General features: G+C 51.3%; 1 pseudogene; it reads right to left on the reverse strand.

The window, feature by feature from the left end:
• Nucleotides 1–4,334: 4,334 nt before the first annotated feature.
• Nucleotides 4,335–4,466, reverse strand: LOC137364212 (U2 spliceosomal RNA; annotated as a pseudogene).
• Between the last annotated feature and the right edge of the window lie 1,337 nt (nt 4,467–5,803).

Raw genomic sequence — 5,803 nt, forward strand, 5'->3', positions numbered from 1 at the left:
TCCGTGCAGACCACTGCCTGATGGACCGGTGGTCAAAGGTGTTTCCCGCAGAAACGGCTCCACGAAGGATAGGTGGTACGGCACGGCCCAACTGCACGGAGCGTTCCGCGGCAATGTGACCAGGCCCATCCTTCGCAACACCGGGGACAGATAGAACCTCAGCACGTAGTGAGACTTGGAGTTTGCGTACTGGGGATCGACACACAGCTTGATGCAGCCGCACACGAAGGTGGTCATCAGGATGAGGGCCGCGTTGAGTACATTTTTCCCGCCCTTGTCCAGAGATTTGAACATCGTGTCCCTCCGGACCCGGTCCATTTTAGATCCCCAGACGAAGCGGAAATGGCTCGGGTGACTGCCACGGCGCAGGAGTGGGGTATGGGCCAGACCTGCGCCACGTAGAGCAACAACGTGAGCGCCTCGCACCTGATGACCAGGTTCTTACCCACAATGGAGAGAGATCACTGCCTCCACATGCCCAACTTTTGTCGTACCTTGGCTACTCGCTCCTCCCATGTTTTGGTGCACGCCCCGGCCCTTCCGAACCATATCCCCAGCACCTTCAGGTAGTCTGACCTGACGGTGAAGGGGACAAAGGATCGGTCAGCCCAGTTGCCAAAGAACATGGCCTCGCTCTTGCTGTGGTTAACTTTGGCTCCCGAGGCCAGTTCGAACTGGTCGCAGATGCTCATCAGTCTGCGCACGGACAGCGGATCCGAGCAGAAAACGGCGACGTCATCCATGTACAGGGAGGTTTTGACCTGAGTGCCTCCGCTGCCTGGGATTGTCACCCCTCTTATGCTCGCATCCTTCCGAATAGACTCAGCAAAGGGATCAATACAGCAAACAAACAAGACTGGGGACAGAGGGCAGCCCTGTCTGACTCCAGATTTGATCGGGAAACTTTCCAATTCCCACCCGTTGATTGAGACTGCGCTCCTGATGTTTGTGGAGAGCAGTTGGATCCAATTGCAGATTCCCTCCCTAAACCCCATTTTGGAAAGCACGTCCATCATGTAGGTGTGCGATATCCTGTCAAATGCCTTCTCCTGGTCCAGGCTGATGAGGCAGGTGTCCACCCTCCTGTCCCGTACGTAGCCGATCGTGTCCCTGAGTAGCGCGAGACTATCAGAGATCTTCCTGCCGGGTACAGTACAGGTCTGATCGGGGTGAATCACCAACTCCAGAGCAGACTTGACTCGACTGGCTATGACTTTGGACACAATCATGTAATCAACATTAAGCAGTGAGATGGGCCGCCAATTTGTGATTTCTGCCCTCTCCCCATTCTGCTTGTAAATGAGGGTGATGATGCCTTTTCTCATGGATTCTGACATGCTGCCGGCCAGGAGCATACTCTCGTATACTTCCAGCAGGTCCGAGCCGACCCAGTCCCACAGGGCCGAGTACAACTCGACCGGTAAGCCGTCGCTCCCGGGAGTTTTACTCGTCTCGAAAGACTCGACGGCCTTTGTCAGCTCGTCCAGAATTAGCGGCTTGTCCAGTCTCTCCCTCCTGCTGTCAGCTAAGACCTCTGTGATAGATGACAGGAAGGACTGGGAGGCTCTGCTGTCTGTGGGCTTCGCGTCATACAGCCCAGCATAAAAGGATTTGCTGATCCTTAGTATGTCGAACTGCGAAGACGTTACCGAGCCATCTTCTTCCTTCAGGCTGCTGATAAAAGTGCTCTCTCTGTGTACCTTTTGGAAGAAGTAACGCGAGCAAGTCTCATCCTGCTCGATGGAGCGGACTCTGGACCGGAAGATGATCTTGGAGGCCTCCTTGGCAAAGAGCGAGGCCTGCTGGCTCTTCACCTCTTGGAGGTCCTCCTTGACCTCGACCCCCATTGACTGCAACCGGAGTAGATTTTGCATAATTTTCTGGAGTCGGGACAGTTCCCTCTGTCTCTCTCTCGCCTTCTGAACACCTTTGTGGATGAAGAACCTCTTGATGTTCACCTTAATCGCTTCCCACCAGTGAACTGGAGACTCAAAGAGGTGTTTCACGGTCCTCCAACCTTTGTAATCCCTTTTGAGTTCCTCAACGTTCTCTGTGGTCAGCAGTGTCGCATTGAGCTTCCACGTCCCTCTGCCAACCCGCTGGTCGTCCTGTAAGTGACAGTCGGCCAGTAAGAGGCAGTGGTCGGAGAAGAACACCGGCTTGACGTCGGTGGATCCAACCGTGACAGCACGGGACACAAACAGGAAGTCAATCCTGGAACGGGCAGACCCGTCCGATGTTGACCATGTGTATCTGCGCCGCGCTCCGTCTGCAGGTTTGCTGAAGACGTCGTGCAGTTTGGCATTTTTAACTGTTTCTATTAGGAATCTGGACGGAGCGTCCAGTTTGCTGTCGCCACTGCCGGATCGTCCAGCCACATCGATGATGCAGTTGAAGTCACCGCCTAGGATGACCGGCCTGGACGTCGCCAGCAGCAGTGGGAGCTGCTGGAAGACGGTCAGCCGCTCGTTGCGTTATACCGGGGCGTACACGTTGATCAACCGGAGCGGAGCGTTGTTGTACATCACGTCTGCTACGAGGAGGCGGCCGCCCAGCACCTCCTTAACTTCGGAGATGGTGAAGTTACCTCCCCGCAGCAGAATACCCAGGCCGGAGGAACGGCAGTCATTACCCCCCGACCAGATCGATGGCCCGTGGGACCACCATCGCGACCACTGCCTGTAGGTGCTGAGGTGTGGTATTCCACACTCCTGCAGAAACAGTAGGTCAGCTTTGACCTTGGCAAGGTAATCCAAGGTTGAAACACATCGCGTAGTAGATTTAATGCTACGCACATTAATGGAAGCAATTCTTACACCCATTTTTTACTAAAAATTAGTTGTTGCTTCCCATACCATTTGTCCTCGCTAGTCCCAGTCCTTCGGGATGTTCCTGCATACCCATCGTATGCGCAAGCAGTTTCACATTGGTTGGGCTCAGAAACCCCTCCTGATTTTTCATGCAGGGTTTGTGCCGCTCGGGTGACATCGGGGGGATCTTGTAGGCAGAGAGGATTGGGTTGTCCTCAGCTGCTTCCATCTGTTCCTCCTCGAAAACATCACAGCTCCCGGTCTCCAGGAGCTCAGGTGCGCCAGACGTGTCTTTGCTCCCGGTGTCCTGGAGCTGAGATGCGTTGGCCACGTCGTGACATGTGGGGCATTGGGGTTGGGGCACGCCGGGCCCATCACAGCTTCCAGTGCCCGGGGGCTGGGATGCTTTATCATCCATCTCGGAGTTCTGCCACCTCTTTTGAAGGGGCTGTCGTTCCAGCATTTCCCCCTCCAGTGAAGAGGAGTTGTTGCAGTCTGATTCAGAGGAGAGCCTCCTCTTGCCACTGGTTTGGGTGGTGGCTTTGGGATGTTTTTTCCTTGTGGTTTTCCTCTGGACCACTTGCCACTGACCTGTTTGTCCATCTGCCGCCTCCTCCTCCATTGATTCTGTCTGTGGAGGAGGGGTTTCCGGGCGCTGGGTAGGTGCTGGGTCGTTGGTTTCAGCTGCATCCCCTTCCTTCTCAGGTTGAAGTTCCTCACTGCGGAGAAGGTTGCTGGTCTCCTTTCGAACAGCGGACGCCTTCGTCGAACCTTCTCGCGGCCTTTCCTTGGACCTTGCCGCCTGAGCATAGCTGAGGCAACGTTTGGGGCAGGTCTTGTAGAGATGGCCTGCCGCACCGCACAAGTTGCAACACTTAGTCTGCTTACAGTCCTTGGTCTGATGGCCTTCCTCCTTGCAGTTCTTGCAAACAACCGTGCTGCAGTTGGCTGCCATGTGGCCAGATTTGCCACAGGTGCGGCAAACTCTGGGCTGCCCAGCGTAGACCAAGAAGCCTCGACTTCCCCCGATAGCGAAGCTGGAGGGAGGGTGGATGATGGCTCCACTGGGATCTACCTTCAAGGTCACCTTGACCTGCCGCTTGCTGGTCCAGATCCCAAAGGGGTCCTTGACATCAGTGCTGGCCACCTCGACATACCTGGCGAGAAAGGTGAGTACATCCACCACCGGAACATGGGGGTTGTAGAGGTGAATTGTCACCACCCGGTCCCGTTGTGACGGAAGTGTGAAGAGCGGCTCCGCTGTGAGGATCGACAGTGGCGCCCGTTCCCCTTTCTCCTTGAACGCCTTCAGGAACTTGATGCATCCCGCCACGTTCCGGAACGTCACGTCAAAGTATCCACTGCTGGGGAAATCCTGCAGGCAGAAGACGTCCGTCGCTTGAAATCCGCAGCAATCGAAGAGAATTTTCTTGATGAAGAAGGTGCGATCAACTGGTGCATCTCCTTCCTTGTCCTTCACGACCACCCGAACGGTGTTCCGCACTCCCTGGCCCGAAGCTCGAAAATTGGTTATAGCCATTTTACTCAAAGCTTCCCCATGATCAAAAGGCAATGATCAGGGTCTCTTCTCAATCAAATAAGCACTGATAAGAACAGATACTACACTTGATCTTAGCCAAAAGGCCGAGAAGTCCTTTTTTTTTTGTTAGAGGAGGAGGGTGGGTGGGAGACACGACACGTGTAGTGTATCGGGTACAGCCACCACCCAAATATATAGTTTTTACTTACCCAGCAGTCCCCTGGTCCTCCGAAAACAAAAGGGAATTAACTTTTAAACTCCCACTGAAATTGACTTCCCAGCTGTAAGCCCGCTCTCGCACCTTCGCTACTGTCAAGCTGCAGTCACCAAAACTAAAAGAAAGAGATTATAAACCACCCAAATATATAGTTTTTACTTCCCCAGCAGTCCCCTGGTCCTCCGAAAACAAAAGGGAATTAACTTTTAAACTTCCACTGAAATTGACTTCCCGGCTGTAAGCTAGCTCTCGCACCTTCGCTACTGTTGTTTGTCAATCTCTGCTACTGTACATGAGTGATATCTGTTATGCATATATTATTTTCTGGTACTGGAAGTGAATGTTGGATTTATTCTTCAGCTGTTAGTCTCTGGTACTGCATATGAGTCTGGGTCTCATTCAGTATCAGTCAATTTCTGGTACACTCTGCATGTGCACATCCAGGGCTCATTCTGCATTTGGCAGTCTCTGGTACTGAATGTGTGTTACAATTCATTTTTTATGTGTCTGTTTCTGGGACAGTCAGTTACAGTGGGATTAATTTTGTATCTCTCAGCTACTGCCATTGTCTGCAAATGTGATACATTGTGTATCTATGAAATTCTGTTGCAGGATTCCTCTGTACCTGCACTTAATATGTATCTCAGTGATGGTATTGAGAACTATTTGTTTAATGCCATGATGTGTCACGATTTGCTTGCCTCATTTGTATTTCAAAATATGGATCACATTTTAACTGTGTGTTTTATTGAGTTGTGGTGTGAGAGTTTTAGGAACATAGGATCATGACATTCAGCCGATTGAGCATTCTCTGCCATTCAAGATGATCATGGCTGATCATCCACTTCAATGCCTTTTTCACACACTATCCTCATATCCCCTTATGTCATTTGTATTTAGAAATCTGTCACTCTCTGCTTTAAACATACTCAATGACTGAGCTTCCACAGCCCTCTGGAGTACAGAATTCCAAATGTTTAACAACGCTCTGAGCAAAGAGGTTTTTCCTCATTGCTATCTGTTTTGGACTAATATTTAGTCTGTAACTCTGAACACATTTGTGAATGATGGCAAATGTTTCAAACTCACAAATGGTGTGCTCAGTACAATTAGAATCATTGAATTGATACTCTATCTTTCGTTACAGCTCTTACAGAGATTATTGGACTGGTATGAAATGAGTAGTGCAGTGTGCACTAATTGACATAATACTATAACTTTATTTTTGATACTGTA

Source organism: Heterodontus francisci, unplaced genomic scaffold (assembly GCF_036365525.1).
Source record: "Heterodontus francisci isolate sHetFra1 unplaced genomic scaffold, sHetFra1.hap1 HAP1_SCAFFOLD_172, whole genome shotgun sequence".
NCBI classification, from domain to species: Eukaryota; Metazoa; Chordata; class Chondrichthyes; order Heterodontiformes; family Heterodontidae; genus Heterodontus; species Heterodontus francisci.